This window comes from Macrosteles quadrilineatus, unplaced genomic scaffold (assembly GCF_028750875.1).
Source record: "Macrosteles quadrilineatus isolate MER2022 unplaced genomic scaffold, UCM_ALF_1.0 Scaffold_764__1_contigs__length_32843, whole genome shotgun sequence".
Lineage (NCBI taxonomy): Eukaryota > Metazoa > Arthropoda > Insecta > Hemiptera > Cicadellidae > Macrosteles > Macrosteles quadrilineatus.
Window position 1 is genome coordinate 1 of NW_026543357.1, and position 21,770 is coordinate 21,770.

A 21,770-nucleotide genomic window follows, 5' to 3' on the forward strand; every position below is an offset into this window, starting at 1 on the left:
AGTTTTGTAGTTTTATCTTTATAATGTTTTGAAATATTTAGCTTTCCCGGGAAATTTTTCAACCCTGTATATTTAGCTTTACGCATGGTGCATACCGTCAACCCTAAAATTGATACATCTGGCCATTATAATTGAATTCGTATTACAGATGTCTTTTGCATCAGCTGTCATTGTGGGACTTGCTACCTTTCTAGCATTCGTCGATGTAAGTATAAAACGTTATTATTAAATGTTTTATGATATGTTCTAACTTCTTAATATATTTCTGTTTAGTACTTGATACATTTATTTTTTAATAGAGTAATTTATGGCACATTAAAAAGAATTAAATGATAACAGTAATGTACTTAAGACGGTATAACTTTTTCAGAATTTCACCAATTTCAATTTAGTGTTAAAATATGTCAGTGAGTATAAAAAATTACCTTGTTTAGTAATATAATTGGTATTTTTTTTACTAACCTAATGTGATGCATGATTACATGTTAAGCATAAAGTGAGGTTTTACGGGTTTTAAAATATAATAGTATATTGATAACTAATATATATATAAGAGACACGTTCTTAACTTTTTATGAAGTTAATTGTTCTTATTTTTGTTTAGTTCACGATTGCAAAACCTGAACCTAAACCGATGAGTGGAACTGGTTGTTCATAATAATCTCCTCTCTCAATATAAGGATAAATATCTCATGGATCATACGAGATGGAAGCTGCACTTGTGTTATGATCAAGAGAAATAAATCTTAATAAGCCTTAAAAGCGTGTTTTATTAAATCATGGAGAATTCAAACTGAGTCATTTTATAATTCACTTATATTGATGTAGATGTCCTCTTACATAAGTTAAATGCTAGTTGGATGAGTATCTGTTATCAGGTATATAAACCATGTTTCGTTCGAATCATCTATACTTTTCTCCTCTATTCTATAAAATTAAAGCCATTTTTACGTCTGTTCCAGCTACTAGGAGGTGACGAATTGTGGATATTTATAGGCATGCACTGTGGATGCGATACTCCTTGGTGTGGATTAACGTCCACACCAGTAAACTTCGACCATCCGCAGTAATATCCTGATAATTAGACAAATTCGTTAAGGCAAAAATTTGGTTCAGATTCCACTATAAATTGTAGGTCCCTTATTTGCCATTGGATGTATGGGCTATTAATTAACAGCTGTGTCTAAGGAACATGTCGGACTTGGTCACTAATATGACTACGAGATCGCGCCAATCATCCTACACTCATCTCCATTTATACTTGGCTTAAAATACCTACATTCGTATGGTCACCATTTCAGATTATAGTATTAAAGTATCATATTTTAGAATGGAGTCTTTAATTTAGTAATATTAAGTTTTTGTATCAACTACTATTAAAATCGGCTGTAAATATTTTTTTTGCTATCCACATAATCAAGTTGAATATCAACTTACAATAATTACACCTTACAATAATTCACATTTAGTATAAGGTTCCCACCATATTGTAATATTAGTAATTAAATATTAAAAAGTAAAAAGCTTATTTAAATTATAATACGTCCTCTTGGGACTTATACATTATTGTGGTTAAATATAAAAGATTCAGACTAAAACTTTATAATGGTTATGGTAGTTAGGAAATATATTTTACCTACGACCGTTTTTTTAAGTAGCCATTTCAAGTCCAGTTCTTAGAATTGAAAAGTCCCACTTTACAGCTGTTTACTTTCATATCCGCATAGTTTTCTCATATCCACACAGGTAACGGACCAATGAGGTTCAAGTATTGAGAGAAAAGAATTAAAATTGTAATGCTTCGAACGTCAACTAATCAGCTGATCAGCTGATTAGTTGACCAATTAATTGTTGATCCGACTTGTTCATGTTGATACTCGCGTATTCTTAATTAAGTTGGTGGAAGTCCAAAAATAAATGAAATATTTGCCGAATTGTACCTGATACAATATTATTTATGGTAAGAATGCTGCTAGCAATGTAATATTTAACGAAGTTTAAAAACACGTAATTACAGGAAATCAGCTGATTATACAACAAGTCGTTGCATCACTTTCAGTGGCAATGACAATACACGAAAACATAACCTCTCTAAAAAGTTATCAGTAGTGATTGTTAGTAATTAAATCCAGATTGATAGTAATTAAAAAACGGTCGTAGGTAAAGTAGTGTACGCAACTCGCGTTAATAGTCTTTACGACACTCGTAGAAGTTTTTAAGGCACTCGCCAAGGCTCGTGCCTTACATTTTCTACTCGTGTCGTAAAGACTCACTTAACGCAATCGTTGCGTAAACTACTATTACCTTCTAACTTTATACAAACTCTGAATAAAATGTTTTATGAAATATGCGTGTTTAACTTTCAATGCTCAAAAATATCACTTTTTTATTGCTATACTTTATATATATATATATATAAATTTTTGTATATATATATATATACTTATATATACTTTCTTTAAAACTAATTATTTTAAATTGCATGAAGTCTGTAAGAAGCCTACAGAACACGTTTGCACTAAAGATAATTGATACCTCCACTGTACCAGCATGTCACATCTCATTTTGTGTGTTTTGGTTCGATAAAATGAGGGTTAGTTAAAAACCATTGTAATTATAAAAGAATGATTAATTGATAAAATGCCGTTCTGTTGTTGAATAAATCGAATATCTTTACGATTCAAAAGTAGGTTTATTCCACCGTCAAAAGAACTTTCCTCCACTCCACTTTCTTTTCTAAGATGCATATTTGAATTATGCCCTTGTTTGCAATAAATCAAGACTACGTATTTAAAACCAAACGCATGATCTAATAGCTAATTTTTTACTTTTGATTGTATAAATGTTAAACAAAACAGTTCAGGTAGGTATTTCAATATTTGGTATTACTGTTTTCATCCACTCATAAAAAATAAATAAAAAACAGTGTGTTGATAACAGTGGTAATTTATAGTAATATAATATTGAAAGAAGAGATAAAAGTATGGTATTAATCTTAACGTCAACAAGTTTAAGGGTGGCTTTCATGTTATATGTTTCGATAACATTAATTAAGTATGTTTCATTTACATATGTAAAAACGTGTTCATATTTTGTTGCTTAAAATGATATATTTGGTTTTTAATCAGTTATTGCCTACAATAATATATAATACGGCTCGGAAAATATCCTATGAGCAAATTAAAAATCAATCTGTCATGCTCAAATACAAGCTTTATTTTTTATTACATTAATATTAATATTGTGTCTACCAATGCCACTGGCATTTAAGTTGAAGTGTGGGCGTTAATCTGTTAAAATATTGGACCACCGAGGCAAATCAAATATCCTATTTTAGATTTTAAATTATTAATTATTCAACCATGCATAAACTATAATATACATTGTGTCCCCTAAGTAAACAGATAAGCTCCAGGAAACGGTTCTATGGTTGAAAACATAAAGAAGACCAAGATTAACATTTTTCTAAAAAATCTTCGTAAACCAGATATATATCATTTTTTTCACATTTACATTTTTATCTTTAAAGTTTTAAACCGACCATTATGAAACTAGTTGTAAATTTGGGCAAACCTGACTAGCTTAGCCATTTTCTACTCCATTTTACAACTAAGATTCGTAATATTTAAGCTATTTCTTATTTGATCTTTTTGAACTTGGCGTTGTTTCATAGGGAATTAAAAACACTAAAAGTGTTCTTGACATTCCCGGAGTTTGGCTGCTTAGTTACGGGACACTCTACAATACTTTTTTTATTAATTACTTGCCTTATGTGGTTGTAAACATTTAATTAAATACGATTTTTAATTGACGTTTAACAAAACTAAATACCATTAATAACTAATAACACGGTCTGTCTTCATTTACATCATAAGGTACATTACGTTATCTTTATTACCAGCTATTTACAGTTGGACCATGAGATACACTTAATGACTATTGAAGATAAGGTATAAATATTTGAACCACCAGAGAATTGGTATTACTTACCTCTGTGAGTTTTAAGAGTTTTATTAAAGGTAGGACTAATACTAAAATACGCAGTCTAATTAGTTTAATGACCCGAAGATGGTATTATTGTACTATACAATAGCATTCTTATATTTATTTAAGTGTTTTTAATTACATAAAACAATTTTTGCCCACATTATGGTTGTTGTCCTCTTTATATGCAGCAATAACTTTATGGTAAGGCCTTGTTTTAAAGGCCAGTTTAAAAGAATATCGTCGAAAACTATAGGTCTCTATCTCAACCCATGACAGAATTTGCGGACAATTTTATTGTTCGTCAGCCTGAGGGACCCCATGTAAAAATGTCCATCAATATTCCCTATTAACGTTTTTATGGCTTGTACTAGGGAAATCAAAATCAGTATTACTGAAAAACTTATTTTTAGTCGGTGTAATAATTTTGACCAGGACCCCAAAATGGGATTTTTTTATTCATTCTGTAATGGGTGAAGATAGAGATCACTAGGTTTCACCAAAATTTCTTTTAAACTAATTGCCTTTAAAACGAGGTGGCACTTGATGGGGCTTTAATTTAGAATTTTTAGCTGCCTCCAAAATAACCCATTTTAGGGTTTCAAGCAAAATTGGGATACCATAAAAAAAAACACTACTATGTTATATAGAGGTGTGCAGAGTTTGGCTTTCCTGGTGTAACACATTAAAAATTTAATAGGGGTGCGCATGCTTTTGCCCCCTAATGCTTAAACTTACAAAAACGAAAAACAAATAAGCAAGACATTTTACGAACAAGGGAAACAAAACGGTAGTTGTTAAGATGACAGCCACTCGTCTTACATAAACAAAACATGTGCCAGAACGGCGGACGTGAACTGCTGGGGTCCACAGCTCTACAACCAGATACAACCGCGATACAACCAGATTCCGGCGACGACACTACGTAATATTATACAAAATAATAGACGTGATATCGCGTGGGGAACGTGTGCGCGTGTCATGGCTCACATTTTGTATACTGTTACGTTGTGTCGTTACCGGGATTGGTTCGTTTCACGTCCTTGACGGAAAATCTGTGGACCCTAGCAGTTCAAGTGTAATTTGCTGATAGGTTGGTACGACTGGCCATAGTAATAAAATTCGTATTACAGATGGCTATTGCATCAGCTTTAATCGCGGCAGTAGTTACCTTTCTATTACACTTGCTACCTTAGTAGCATTCGTTGATGTAAGTATGAATCATTATTGTTTGTTTTATAACATGTACCGCTTTCTTATATAGATCCCTTTAATACTATTTGATAAAGAACGTGTTTTATAGCGATAGATTTCACAGTCGTGTACCTAAACCATCAACACTTATTTAGAATTTTACCAATTTTAATTTAGTGTAATATTACTACTGTGTAAAATAAAATAACCTTGTTTAGTAAGCTTGTAAGTTTGTTTTACTGACTTGATGTTGAGCATGAATCATAATAATTTTTTTTTAACTTTTATATTATTAAAATTTTAAAAAACCTAATGACTACTCCCCTCAAAACCGATGTAACATGGTACCAGTATATTAGAACTACTAACAAAAACTTTTCAGTAATATGTTTCCCATTCAATATTTACTAGTATTAACCAGTAACGTGCGCTGGTGGCTGTTACGTGGCTTATGCTCGTATTAGTTACAAGCTTAAAAACAGTGTTATTTCGTGTTCCAATTATTTGCCATATACAAATTTGGGCAGCTGAGTGGTAATATTGCTAAATGCTTTGTAGTTGTGTTTATTTATGTACCACCTTCACATTCTAGGACACATTTAATATTTATATTGTGTTAAGCAAAGCCAAATTGCATAAGTTAATATGTTAGTGAAAAACTTTTAAAATATTTCAAATTATTTATTATTTATTTCAATATATAACAAAATAATTTAACTTATGAGGTCGTAAACATTTGAACAAGCAAGATGTTTAATTGACCTTTGTTAAAACGAAATACCATAACTAATTAATAACACGGTCTGTTTTCATTTACATCATAAAGTACTTTACGTTATCTTTATTACTAATTATTCACAGTTAAATCATCTGATGCAATTGTTAACTATTGAAGAAAACATATAAATATTTGAACCATCAAAGGATTGCTATTACTTTCATCTGTGAGTTTCACGAATCTTATTTAGGGTAATACTAATTAGTTTTATACTTTTTTAATTTATTTTATGTTCCAAAGATGTTGTTATTGTACCATATATCGCAGTCTAATATTTAAATATGTTCATCAAATTAAATTTGTTTTGCCCAAATTTTACTTTTTAGTGAGGCCTCTTTAGTTGCAGCTCTTTATAAATATTTCCCAGAAAACAAAAGGCTAACTAATATAAAACTTTCGCTAGCTTTCATAATAATATAATTATCATAGCTAACTTAAAAACGCATAATATTCTAAATGTATGTAAAATGTAAAACAAAACCATTAAAGAATGACTGATTTATAGTATTATAGTAACTACAATATTTGATATATTTATGAAACACATTATGATAACTTTTTCAAACAAGTGAGGTAAAGTGGTAGTAGGCTTTAAATTGGCTCTTTCCTAAAAGGTTTCAGCACAATTATTGGTCCAGTACTCAGTGTAATATCAAAGTAACCCTCAAACCTTTTTCTTATTTACAATTTTGGTTGGCTAATTTTCAAGCTATAACCGTCAACATTTTACTTTTTTATATATTAAGCTTTCTTACCATTGAAAAATTATCAATTTTTTATACAGCTATTAATAATTATTAGTATAAAGTATTTATTTTAAGTACCTTGAGGAATAGCTTTAAGTTTTACTTTCCGTGAAATACAAGGTAGAAAAAGTCCTGGAACAGTTTAATATAAAAAAGAATTATCAATATAGAGCTACAAAACTTGGTACAAAGATAATGGACATTAAAATCACTCTGACACATTATTCAATTATTACCCTCGTCAGGGTATCGTCCTGCTAGGAGTCAGGAGAAAACCTCAAATTCGAGCATATTTTGATAGGTACAGCAAATAAAAGGTATTTATTAGTATGATACAATACTGCAAATTTGAACTCAAACGGGCAACCAAGTCGAAAATGGCAGCTTTTCAAAGATTTCATCGAACTACCTTTTTGAATCTTTGAACGACTGCCATTTTCATCTTGGTTGTCCGTTTTGTTCAAATTCTCAGCATTGTATTGTACTGATAAAGATCTATAATTTTATGTGCATATCGACCAATGCTTACATTTAAGATTTTTCTCTTACTATCCCAGAGGAGGTATGGTTGACTGATTAATGTGTATAAACTGTTTTAATGTCCAGTAAATGTTCACCAATTTTTGTAGTTTTATCTTTAAAATTTTTTGAAATATTTAGCTTTCCCGGGACATTTTTCAACCCTGTATGTTCAATCCTGTACCATCCACCCTAAAATTGATACATCTGACCATTATAATTGAATTCGTATTACAGATGACTTTTACATCAGCTGTCATTGTGGGACTTGCTACCTTCTTAGCATTCGTCGATGTAAGTATAAAACGTTATTATCAACTGTTTTATGATATGTTCTAACTTCTTAATATATTTCTGTTTAGTACTTGATACATTTATTTTTTAATAGAGTAATTGATAGCACAGTATTGTACTTAAAAACGGTATAACTTTTTCAGAATTTCACCAATTTCAATTAGTGTTAAAATATGTCCACTGAGTATAAAAAATAACCTTTTTTAGTAATATAATTGGTGTTTTTTTTTACTGACCTAATGTGATGCATGATTACGTGTTTAGCATAAAGTGAGGGTTTTTACCGAGTTTTTTTATATAATATTATATTGATAACTAATATATAGTATAAGATGCACGATCTTAACTATTTATGAAGTTAATTGTTCTTATTTTTGTTTAGTTCACGATTGCAAAACCTGAACCTAAACCGATGAGTGGAACTGGTTGTTCATAATAATCTCCTCTCTCAATATAAGGATAAATATCTCTTGGATCTACCACAATGGAAGCTGCACTTGTGTTATGATTAAAATAAATAAAACTTTATAAGCCTTAAAAGCGTGCTTTATTAAATCCTGGAGAATTCAAACTGAGTCATTTTATAATTCACTTATATTGACGTAGATGTCCTCTTACATAAGTTAAATGCTTGTGGATGAGTATCTGTTATCAGGTATATAATCCATGTTTCGTTCGAATCATCTATACTTTCCCTCTATTCTATAAAATTAAAGCCATTTTACGTCCTGATCCAGCTACTAGGAGGTGACGAATTGTGGATATTTATAAGCATGCACTGTTGATGAGATACTCCCTAGTGTGGATTAACGTCCGCACCAGTAAGTAATTCGACCATCCGCAGTACTATCCTGATAATTAGACCAAGTCGTTAAGGCAAAAATGTGGTTCAGATTCCACTATAAATTGTAGGTCCCTTATTTGCCATTGGATGTATAAGCTATTAACAGCTATGCCTAAGGAACATGTCGGACTTGGTCACTAATATGACTACGAGATTGCGCCACTCATCCTACACTCATCTCCATTTATACTTGGCTTAAAATACCTACATTCGTATTTTCGTCATTTCAGATTATAGTATTAAATTATCACATTTTAGAATGGAGTCTTTAATTTAGTAATATTGATTTTATGTATCAACTGCTATTACAATCGACTGTAATTTTTTTTCCATCCACATAATCAAGTTGAATATCAACTTACAATAATTACACCTTACAATAATTCACATTTAGTATAAGGTTCCCACCATATTGTAATATTAGTAAAATAGTAAAAAGTAAAAAGCTTACTTAAATTATAATACGTCTCTTGGGACTTATACATTATTGTGGTTAAAACTAAAAGATTCAGACTAAAACTTTATAATGGTTATGGTAATTAGGAAATATATTTTACCTTCTAACTTTATAAAAACTCTGAATAAAATGTTTTATGAAATATGCGTGTTTAACTTTCAATGCTCAAAAATATCACTTTTTTATTGCTATACTTTATATATATATATATATATATATTTACTTATATATACTTTCTTTAAAACTAATTATTTTAAATTGCACGAAGTCTGGGAGAATCCTACAGAACATGTTTGCACTAAAGATAATTGATACCTCCACTGTACCAAAATTTCACATCTCGTTTTGTGTGTTTTGGTTCGATAAAATGAGGGTTAGTTAAAACCATTGTAATTATAAAAGAATGATTAATTGATCAAATGTCATTGTGTTGTTAAATAAATTGAATATCTTTACGATTCAAAAGTAGGTTTGCTCCACCGTCAAAAGGCCTTTCCTCCTAAGACTCAACTTTATTTTTAAAGACTCATATTTGAATTATACCCTTGTTTGCAATAAATCAAGCCTATGTATATAAAACCAAACTCGTGATTTAATAAATTATTCATTATTTTTGATCGTATAAATGTTAAACACAACAGTTCAGGTAGATATTTCAATAAATATTTGGTATTACTGTTTTCATCCACTCATAAAAAATAAATAAAAAACAGTGTGTTGATAACAGTGGTAATTTATACTAATATAATATTGAAAGAAGAGATAAAAAGTATGGTATTAATCTTAACGTCAACAAGTTTAAGGGTGGCTTTCATGTTATATGTTTCGATAACATTAATTAAGAATTTTTCATTTACATATGTAAAAACGTGTTCATATTTTGTTACTTAAAATGATATATTTGTTTTTAAATCAGTTATTGCCTACAATAATATATAAAACGGCTCCGAAAATATCCTATGAGCAAATTAAAAATCAATCTGACATTTTCGAATACAAGCTTTATTTGTTATTACATTAATATTAATATTGTGTCTACCAATGCCACTGACATTTAAGTTCAAGTGTGGACGTTAATCTGTTAAAATATTGGACCAAAGAGGCAAACCAAATATCTTATTTTAGATTTTAAATTATTAATTTTTCAACCATGCATAAACTATAATATACATTGTGTCCCCTAAGTAAACAGATAATCTCCAGGAAATGGTTCTATGGTTGAAAATATAAAGAAGACCAAGATTAAAATTTTTGTAAAAAAAAACTTCGTAAACCAGATATATATAATTTTTTTTTTCACATTTACATTTTTATCTTTAAATTTTTAAAACCGACCATTTGGGCAAACCTTACTAGCTTAGCCTTTTTCTACCCCATTTTACAACTAACATTCGTAATATTTAAGCTATTTCTTATTTGATCTTTTTGAACTTGGCGTTGTTTGATAGGGAATTAAAAACACTAAATGAAAGTGTTCTTGACTTTCCCGGAGTTTGGCTGCTTAGTTACGGGACACTCTACAATACTTTTTTATTAATTACTTGCCTTATGTGGTTGTAAACATTTAATTAAATACGATTTTTAACTGACGTTTAACAAAACTAAATACCATAAATAACTAATAACACGGTCTGTCTTCATTTACATCATAAGGTACATTACGTTATCTTTATTACCAGCTATTTACAGTTGGACCATGAGATACACTTAATGACTATTGAAGATAAGGTATAAATATTTGAACCACCAGAGAATTGGTATTACTTACCTCTGTGAGTTTCAAGAGCTTTATTAAAGGTAGGTTTAATACTAAAATACGCAGTCTAATTAGTTTAATGACCCGAAGATGGTATCATTGTACTATACATAGCATTCTTATATTTATTTAAGCGTGTTAGTTACATAAAACAGTTGTTGCCCACATTATGGTTTTTCCCTCTTTATATGCAGCAATAATTTTATGGCAAACAAAAGGCTAAATAATACAAAACAGGCACTAACTTTTGTGATAATAGATACATAGCTATTCTGTTATCAAACACATAATCTTGTCAATGATAAAGGTAAACAATAATATAATTATTTATAAATAGCTGATTTATAATAATATGGCATTTGTGCTATTCATAACTAATTTTATGTTTGAATATTAAAATTAATTATTTTAATTATGTTACATGGTTATTGTTACTTGGTAGGGCAAAAGTATGATCATCCCCTATCAACTTTTCAAGGCCTCGTTTTAAAGGCCAGTTTTTTAGAACATCGTTGAAAACTATAGGTCTTTATCTCAACCTATGACAGAATTGCGGACAATTTTATTTTTCATCAGACTGAGGGACGCCATTTAAAAATGCACATCAATATTTACTATTAACGTTTTTATGGGTTGTACTAAGGAAACTAAACACAGTATTACTTAAAAAAAAACTAAAAGCTTATTTTTAGTCGGTGTAATAATTTTGACCAGGACCCCAAAATGGGATTTTTGAAATTATGAAAAATGTGTTTTCTCTTGAGGTTTTCAAAATGAGGTTTCACTTGATGGGGCTTTATACTAGAACTTTTTGAGCTGCTTTCAATATAACCTATTTTGGTATCCGAGGGAAAATGTTCATACCTACCAAAAAGTAGTTTTTAGTTTCTCTTTACGTCAATCCAGAACTTGGTTAACCTACTACAAACTATAAAAACGTCAATAGGATATAATTATGTATATTTTTATATGGGGTCTCTCAGGGTGGTAAAAAAAATACATTCATTCTGTAATGGGTGAAGATAGAGATCACTAGGTTTCACCAAAATTTCTTTTAAACTAATTGCCTTTAAAACGAGGTGGCACTTGATGGGGCTTTAATTTAGAATTTTCAGCTGCCTCCTAAATAACCCATTTTAGGGTTTCAAGCAAAATTGGGATACCATAAAAAAATCACTTTTATGCCATATAGAGGTGTGCATAGTTTGGCTTTCCTGGTGGAACACATTTAAAAAATTAATAGGGGTGCGCATGCTTTTGCCCCCTAATGCTTAAGCTTACAAAAACGAAAAACAAATAAGCAAGTCATTTTACGAACAAGGGAAACGAAACGGTAGTTGTTAAAATGACAGCCACCCGCCTTACGACACAAACAAAACATGTGCCAGAACGGCGGACGTGAACTGCTGGGGTCCACAGCTCTACAACCAGATACAGCCGCGATACAACCAGATTCCGGCGACGACACTACGTAATATTATACAAAATTATAGACGTAATATCGCGTAGGGAAAGTGTGCGCGTGTCATGGCTCACATTTTGTATACTTTTACGTTGTGTCGTTACCGGGATTGGTTTGTTTCACGTCCTTGACGGAAAATCTGTGGACCCTAGCAGTTCAAGTGTAATTTGCTGATAGGTTGGTAAAACTGGCCATAGTAATAAAATTCGTATTACAGATGGCTATTGCATCAGCTTTAATCGCGGCACTTGTTACCTTTCTATTACACTTGCTACCTTAGTAGCATTCGTTGATGTAAGTATGAATAATTATTGTTTGTTTTATAACATGTACCGCTTTCTTATATAGATCTCTTTCATACTATTTGATAAAGAACATGTTTTATAGCGATAGATTTCACAGTCGTGTACCTAAACCATCAACACTTATTTAGAATTTTACCAATTTGAATTTAGTGTTGTAATATTACCACTGTGTAAAATAAAATAACCTTGTTTAGTAATATAGTTTGTAAGTTTGTTTTACTGACTTGATGTTGAGCATGAATCATAATACATTTTTTTAACTTTTATATTATTACAATTTTATAAAACCTAATGACTACTCCCCTCAAAACTGATGTAACAGGGTGCCAGTATATTGGAATTGGAACTACTAGCAAAAACTTTTCAGTAATATGTTTCCCATTCAATATTTACTAGTATTATAACCAGTAACGTGCGCTGGTGGCTGGTACGTGGCTTATGCTCGTTACAAGCTAAAAACAGTGTTATTTCGTGTTCCAATTATTTGCCATATACAAATTTGGGCAGCTGAGTGGTAATATTGCTAAATGCTGTGTAGTTGTTTTTATTTATGTCCCACCTTCACATTCTAGGACACATTTAATATTTATATTGTGTTAAGCAAAGCCAAATTGCATAAGTTAATATGTTGGTGAAAAACTTTTAAAATATTTCAAATTATTAATTATTTATTTCAATATATAACAAAATAATTTAATTAATTACTTAACTTATGAGGTCGTAAACATTTGAACAAGCAAGATGTTTAATTGACCTTTGTTAAAACGAAATACCATAACGGATTAATAACACGGTCTGTTTTCATTTACATCATAAAGTACTTTACGTTATCTTTATTACTAATTATTCACAGTTAAATCATCTGATGCAATTGTTAACTATTGAAGAAAACATATAAATATTTGAACCATCATAGGATTGGTATTACTTACATCTGAGAGTTTCATGAATCTTATTTAGGGTAATACTAATTTGTTTTATACTTTTTTTTTAATTTATTTTATGTTCCAAAGATGTTGTTATTGTACCATATATCGCAGTCTAATATTTAAATATGTTCATCAAATTAAATTTGTTTTGCCCAAATTTTACTTTTTAGTGAGGCTTCTTTAGTTGCAGCTCTTTATATATATTTCTCAGAAAACAAAAGGCTAACTAATATAAAACTTTCGCTAGCTTTCATAATAATATAATTATCATAGCTAACTTAAAAACGCATAATTTTCTAAATGTATGTAAAATGTAAAACAAAACCATTAACGAATGGCTGATTTATAATATCATAGTAACTACAATATTTGATGTATTTATGAAACATATTATGATCACTTTTAAAAACAAATGAGGTGAAGTGGTAGTAGGCTTTAAATTGGCTCTTTCCTAAAAGGTTTCAGCTTAATTATTGGTCCAGGACCCAATGTAATATCAAAGTAACCCTCAAACATTTTTCTTATTTACAATTTTGGTTAGATAATGTTCAAGCTATAACCGTCAAAACTACTTTTTTATATATTGAGCTTTGTTACCATTTAAACTTTATTTTTTTTATTATTAGTATGAAGAATTTATTTTAAGCACCTGAAAGAATAGCTGTAAGTTTTACTTACCGTAAATACAAGGTGGAAAAAAGTCCCGGGACAGTTTAATATATAAAAATAACATATATAATAAAAATATAAAAAATTTATAAATATACAGCTAGAAAATTAGGAACAAAGTTACCGGACATTAAAATCACAATACAAATTTATTCAGTGATACGCTACCTCCTCAAAGGGGCAAAGTGTTCATGAATCTGCCTTTTTGAATCTTTGAACGGATGCCATTTTCAACTTGGTCGTCCATTTGCGTTCAAATTTGCAGAGTTGTATTCTACTAAAAGATCTTTAATTTTGTGTGCATAACCAATGCTTGCATCTCAGATTTTTCTCTTACTCTTTATCCCTGATGAGGTTGCGTCCCACTGATACATTATTTTAATGCCCAGTAACTTTTCATCAACTTTTATAGTTTTAGCTTTATTAATTTTTTAAATGTTTAGCTGTCCTGGGACTTTTTCAACCCTGTATACCTATTTTTAGCTTTACGCATAGGCGCATACTGTCCACCCTAAAATTGATATATCAGGCCATAATAATTGCACTCGTATTACAGATGTATTTTGCATCAGCTGTCATTGTGGGACTTGCTACCTTTCTAGCATTCGTCGATGTAAGTATGAAACATTATTAATAACTGTTTTATGATATGTTCTGATTTCTTAATATTCTGTTTAGTACTTGATACATTTATTTTTAAATAGAGTAATAGATGTCACAATCATGTACATAAAGAAGGTATCACTTTTCAAGAATTTCAACAAAATCATTTAGTGTTAAAATAAGTCCACTGAGTAAAATAAAAAAAACCTTGTTTAGTAATATAATTGGTATTTTTTTTACTAGCTTAATGTGATGCATGATTACATGTTAAACATAAAGTGAGGTTTTACGGGTTTTAAATATATTAGTATATTGATAACTAATATATAATAAGATAGAAGTTCTTAATTATTCATTATGTTAATTGTTTTTTATTTTTGTTTAGTTCACGATTGCGAAGCCTGAACCAGAACCAAGTCATGGACATAATGTCTCGTAAAAATCTCTTCTCTTCTTAATAGCAGGATAAATATCTCTTGGATCTACCGCAATGGAAGCTGCACTTGTGTTATGATCAAGAGAAATAAAATTTTAAAAACATAAAAAGCGTGTATTATTAAATCCTGGAGAATTCAAACTGAGTCTTAATAACTCACTTATAATTATTTAGATGTCCTTTTCTGTAATCTAAAACTTAAATGCTTGCTGAAAGAGTATCTGATATCAGGTATATAAAACCTGTTTCGTTCGGATCATCTATACAAGATTCAAATCCTCTATTATAAGTATAAAAAACAAGTCATTTTACGTCCTGAATTCCAGCGACTCTCAGGTTACGAATTGTAGATATTTATAGGCATTCACTGTGGTTGCAATACTCCCTGGTGTGGATAAACGTCTGCACTAGTAAGTACTATGACCATACGCAGTACTATCCTGATAATTAAACCAATTCGTTAAAGCAAAAATGTGGTTCGGGGTCCACTATAAATTGTAGGTCACTTATTTGCCATTGGATGTATGGACTATTCATTAACAGCTGTGTCTAAGGAACATGTCGGCTTTAGTCACTAACAAGACTACAAGATCACGCCACACATCCTACACTCATCTCCCAAATACTTGGTGATCGTATGGTTACCATTTCAGATTAAAGTGTTAAAATATCATATTTCATAACAGAGTCTTTAATTTAGGAATAGTTAGTTTTTGTATCAAGTGCTATTTAAATTGACTGTAAATAATTTTTTTGCTATCCACATAATCAAGTTGGATAGCAACTTACATTAATTTACATTTGGCATAAGGTTCCCACCATATGTTGATATTAGTATTGAAATAGTGAAATCTAATCAACATATAAATACCATTCTGTTTTTAAATAAATTGAATATATTTACGAGTAGGATTGCTCAACCGTCAAACTCCTTCTAAGGTGAATGATTTATTTTAATTATTGCATTGTTTGCAATAAATTGATTCTATGCATTAAAAACCATACGTGAGATATAATAAATAATTTTTCATTTTTGATCGTATAAATGTTAAACAAAACAGTTCAGGTAGGTATTTCAATATATATTTGGATTATTGTTTTCATCCACTCATAAAAAATAAATAAAAAACAGTCTCTTGATAACAGTTGTAATTTATACCAATAAAATATTGAAAGAGAGATAACAAGTCTGGTATTAAACGTGACGTCAACAAGGTTAAGGGTGGGTTTTAATATGATATACGAGATTGCAGTTAAGTCTGTATTGTTATACAGTGATAATACCACTCTATAACTCCAGTCCGGATTGAATCTACATTGAATATTGAACAGTGTTATAAGGGAGTCTCTACATGGCAAATGATTCATTTGAGAATTATTATAGACAATTTTTATGATTCACAAAAGCATATAATTTATGATTTTCTAGCTACCTTCAAAACTGAAGTAACTGGGTACCAGTATATTGGAACCAATAGCAAAATTCTTTGTTGGTTCTTTCTTGGTTTTATAGTTCATTGTTGGTGATGGTGAGTTAATGTTGTTCAAAGGTTTATTGTGGACATTTTCCATCACAATGGTAAGAAAACATTACACAATATTTCGGGATCTGGAATCTCATCTATAACAACAAACTAACAATACACAAAATTAACCTAAGTTGGAATACACTACAGAGAGTAGCAGTCAAATATATGCTCTGTATAGCAGTCAAGTCATGATACAACATGCAAAATATGACCAAATACATAACAATACAGTCTATATAAGACGTTGCCGTACAGTGTTATACAATAACGTTGTGTATTTTTTTACCATGAAATATGATACTTACTTGATACTTGATACTTGATGTCTTCATCTTTGACCGACATTATCGGATATATTGCGTCAATTTATTTATATATACCATTTATACAAAAACTAATATTTACAAACACTACAGAAAAATTGTGGCATGGCGGTTTGGGTTAATTAGGTCTAGTTATATGTCAAAATCAGGATGGAAAGAGTGGCTCTTCAAGCTCGGCCAACGAGTACAACGGCCTTTTCAACAGTACCTTGAGGAGGGTCATTTGGAAAGGTTTAATCTTCAAGTCCCTAACAGCTTTGGGAAGCGTGTTAAAAATCCTGATAGCGTATCGTGGGTAGCATTTAAGAGATCTGCTTAGACGACATCGGGGCATATCAAGGTCTACTGCATTCCGTGCCCCATAAGTATGCTGGTCACTCCTTCTGTCAAAGTCAGTTTCCTCTTCCTTTAGGAGACCAAGGATGTTATACACATACTGGCTGAACACAGTTAGTACCTGCCGTTCTTCAAAAATCGGGCGACAGTGGTCGTAGTATCCCGCAAATGTGATCACTCGAAGTGCCATCTTTTGCAGTAGTAGGACCTGTTGCGCAGCTGAACAGTGACCCCACAGGACCAAGCCATATGTAATATGACCTTGAAATAGGGCATGATAAACAGTCATCAGATAAGGTAGAGTGATTTCTGATCTCAGTTTTCTCAGAAGATAAACCACACGGGAAAGCTTCACACACACCTTTTCAATATGGAAATTCCAGCTACATTTGGAGTCTATCCAAAAGCCGAACAGTTTTACTGGTTCTTCCTCCTCCACAGTTTTTAAATAAAATAAATAAATTGTGGCAAATAAATTGTGATGGAAAATGTCCAAAATAAACCTTTGAACAATAATAGCAAAACCTTTTCAGTAATATGTTTCCCTTCCATACTTACAAGTATTAACCAGTAACGTGCGCTGGTGGCTGATACGAGGTTTGTCGTCGTATTAGTAACAAGCTAAAAGAGTTTTATTTCTTGTTCCAACTATTTACCATATACAAATATGGGCAGCTGAGAAGTCAGACTAATTGCCTAATTGTTATAAGTTGTGTAATACGGGTATTTTAGTTTATTACAAGTTCAGCGTTTGTTAATTTATAGATCGTGTTTCACATAAATCTATTGAATCCTAGCAAGTAAATATAATTGTAGGATCATGGTTTCGTAAAGTTTATTATTTAAAATGTCTCAGGGACCTTCTTAATCAATTATTAACTTGATTATCAATTCTTATTCATAATAAGTTTATCAAAATATTTCAGGTATTTGTGATACTGTAAATAATATTAGTTAATATATTAGTACCAGGAGACAAGCAATGCTCGGATTGAATTTAACAATAAATGTATTGGATAGTTATTTAGCTAAATTAAATATATTAATAATGCACTGGTATCGATGTGGTACCAATGTACCAATGTTAATACACCTTTTAAAGACATTATACAATACATAGATTGAAATATGAATAGCCTATATGAGCTGTTTTATTGACTGCAGCTACAAAAGGTATTGAAATTAACATGGACACTTTCAAGAGCTGTATGGTGGAAACTGCATTTTTCCTAGCCTTGTGACCAACCCCAAACGATTCGTGGCAAAATACCCCACAATACACAAAAAATCTAAAATCCTCGGATGAAAATAAAGGTTTTTCCGTACACGTGCTTGTTTTAGATTATAGAATTTGAATAACAACAAATAAGATTTTTTTACATTAATATAAACAAAGGTTCATATTTTATTAATTAAATGATTTATTTGATTTTCAACCAGCTATTGCCTACAACGATTTCCATAACTAATAAATAACACCTTAACACCCGAACTAATAAATGTTATATTACGTGGTTTCTAAAATATACTTTTGGCAATTATTTGTAATTGAATCCGATATGTTTGATTACAATCTTTATTTTGTTACTATCTTCTTATTAATGTTGTGCTTATCCATACCGTTGGCATTTAGGCTTAAATGTTTTCACAGCACTTTAAAAACTGTCCCACAGAGGCAAGTCAATTATATATTTTTAGTTTTTTAAATTATTAATATTTAATCGATAAATTATATCATATAAAAATAATTTTATAAATAAATTATTTCTTACTTTATGAGGTTTTAACATTTCAGTAAGTATAATTTTTTAATTGACCTTTGTCAAAACTAAATACCATAAATAATTAATAACACGGTCTGTTTGATTTACATCATAGGTAATTTACGTTATCTTTATTACTAGCTATTAACAATTGAATTATCAGACAAATTTAATGACTATTGAAGAAAAGGTATAAATATTGAAACCACCAGAGAATTGGTATAACTTCTCTCTGTGAGTTTCAAGAATATTATTAAAGGTAATACTAAAATAGCCAGTATTATTAGTTTTATGAACCGAAGGTGGTATTATTGTACTATGTATAGCATTCTTATTGGGAATGTTCATCACACAATTTTGGCATGCATTTAGATTTTTTTTCTTTACATACAGCAATATTTGTATAGGGAACAAAAGACTAAATTATACAAATATATCACTGACATTCGTGGTAATAGAAACATAGCCATCTTCGTATCAAACACATAGCCTAATCTTCTCAATGATAAAGGTAAAAAAATAATAGAATAATTCGCAAGTAGTTGTTTTTTAATAATATGGTACTACGGCTATTTTATATATAATTTTGATACGTCTGGCCGTAGTAATAAAATGTGTATTACAGATGTATTTTGCATCAGCTGTCATCCTGGCATTTGCTACCTTTCTAGCATTCGTCGATGTAAGTATGGAACATTGCTAATATTTTTTTATTATATGTACTCAGTAAAGTTCTATTTCAACTTGATAAATATATAAAACAAAATGTACAGTGATAAACATCACATGTGTAAGTTCAACTAGTCCAAACTTATTTAGGTTTTTTATCAATTTTAATTTAGTATTAAAACAAATAAAACAACTTTTTTTGTTAGGAATATTGTTTGTAAGTTTTTTTCACTGGTTTTATGTAATGTAACGGGTACGATTAGTAAATTCTTTGTTGACACGAGTGGGTTTTTACCTGTGTGTATCAGTATTGAATATAATGTCTATAACATAATTAAGTTCCTATTTTTGTTTAGTTCACGCTTGCAAAACCTGAACCTCAACCAAGCCAAGGTCCTCACTCTTAAATATCAAGGAACGGAAGCTGCTCTAGTGTTATGACCTTGTGAAATACAATTTTATGAAAATGAAACACGTGTTTTTAGTGCATCCGGAAGAATCAAACTGATAGTACATTTCATACATTCCACTTAAAACTATAACTTCATAATGTTGATATAAAAAAAACATTTCCCATTTATCCTCTATAAAAATGTGTGAATAAAAAAATTATAAATTTTTCATGTAAAACCTTCAAGGCTAAAATATTACGTTTCTATTATTATCATCCTGGATTCATCGCCATAATCACATATTGAAATATACGATTGTGTTTTGATATGACTACATGGTAAGATGGAAAACCTGTGTTGGTATCAGATTTTTATCAACTTAATTAAAGGATACCTGCATTAAGAGTCTTTCCTAGGAGGTTTGAACGATAGCTTGGGTTGATTGAGAATACTTTTACTGGTTTTATTTTAAACCCTTTATTGATTAAGTGCACAAAACATGATAAGAGTTTAATTATTAAACATAAATGTGGTACTTAAAATAGAAAATAAAAAATGTATATTAATATTATGAATAGTTTTATAGTTCCACATCAGATCATATCCACCGATCGTAAGATTAAAGTAAATAAGTTTTTGTAAGTATTAATGCCAAACCCAAATTCAAATCACAGTTACAAATATGGTGAAGATTCTTGTAAAAACTGGAAAACGGAGGTTAAAATGTTTAATTTGTGGGGTATTGTTGGCAACGTTTAGTTCCGTTCAGCCCCAAACAAATAAAACACAAGTTATGGTTTGTTTGTATACGTTAAAAAAGGGGAATTTGCTGTATTTAATGTTTTGGCGCGCTTTTGTGTAAATACACCATAACGAACGAAGAACTATTACCCAATCTTATGTTTATGTAAATCCTGTATTAATAAACATGTTCATAGCTCATACACAAAAAGGTTTACAAACAGTCTTTCAATATATTTATATAACTATGTTTTTTTTTTTTTTATTGGAGCAGCCATATAAAAAATCGTTCAGTGCCGAAGGCAAAATAAATAATCAGCCCTAGAATTGCATAAAAAATCTTTTAAATCAAATTTTGTCCGAATTTGGCACTTGCGTTCAGTATTTTGATATCTGATAGGTTTATTTTTCAAGTAAAAATGCTGAAAAATAACCATTCAGAAACCAAAGTGTTTCGAAATCCTTCAATCGAGAAGTCAACATTTTTTATACTCACCACAACTGAGATACGATGAATTCTACATACTATACGCTTATGATTTTTGATTACAAAACTACATAAAAGTTACGAAGCATTCATATATACCATCTGCATGAATATGAAATGCTACATGTGCGAAGAAGTAAATTGAATGTAAACAACAATTAAGAGGAATCTTATGAAGGAAAATCTCAAAAGCGTTATTTGCATTTCGATCCTGTTAGCAATGTTTAATTTCAAGCTCCTTCAACAAACGTTGATGTTATTTGTTTGCTTTAAGTCAAACAGACTAAGTAACCATTACATCAAGACCGTTTTATATTTACTTTTTGCCGCATATCGTTTAGTTAATAAAGCATGAATTGATAAAATGAAATTGACTATTACTGTATACTTATAAACCAACTTAAACATAAAACCGTATAGAATTTAATTTGTTTACGTAAAAACTTTCTTGTTTTTCTCAATTATCTTATATAAAATGACACAAATAAATGATGGCCTAAAAAAGTGGATACTGAGTAAAAAGACTAGTCTTTTTAGTAACCACTGTATTCAAA

The 21,770-nt window shown here is 30.3% G+C and overlaps 4 long non-coding RNA genes across 4 annotated transcripts; all 4 read left to right on the plus strand.

Annotated features, from left to right (window-relative positions):
- The first annotated feature begins 28 nt into the window (after positions 1 to 28).
- On the plus strand, positions 29 to 762 carry LOC128982612 (uncharacterized). Its single transcript, XR_008489693.1, has 2 exons — positions 29 to 205; positions 605 to 762. It is a non-coding gene; the product is annotated as an uncharacterized LOC128982612 (long non-coding RNA).
- Positions 763 to 7,456: 6,694 nt separating this feature from the next.
- LOC128982615 (uncharacterized) lies at positions 7,457 to 8,055 on the plus strand. Its single transcript, XR_008489696.1, has 2 exons — positions 7,457 to 7,515; positions 7,898 to 8,055. It is a non-coding gene; the product is annotated as an uncharacterized LOC128982615 (long non-coding RNA).
- Positions 8,056 to 10,500: 2,445 nt separating this feature from the next.
- LOC128982614 (uncharacterized) lies at positions 10,501 to 15,116 on the plus strand. Its single transcript, XR_008489695.1, has 4 exons — positions 10,501 to 10,613; positions 12,252 to 12,328; positions 14,494 to 14,550; positions 14,926 to 15,116. It is a non-coding gene; the product is annotated as an uncharacterized LOC128982614 (long non-coding RNA).
- Positions 15,117 to 19,095: 3,979 nt separating this feature from the next.
- Positions 19,096 to 20,068, plus strand: LOC128982611 (uncharacterized). The gene is made up of 3 exons (XR_008489692.1): positions 19,096 to 19,186; positions 19,553 to 19,609; positions 19,953 to 20,068. It is a non-coding gene; the product is annotated as an uncharacterized LOC128982611 (long non-coding RNA).
- The last annotated feature ends 1,702 nt before the right edge of the window (positions 20,069 to 21,770 follow it).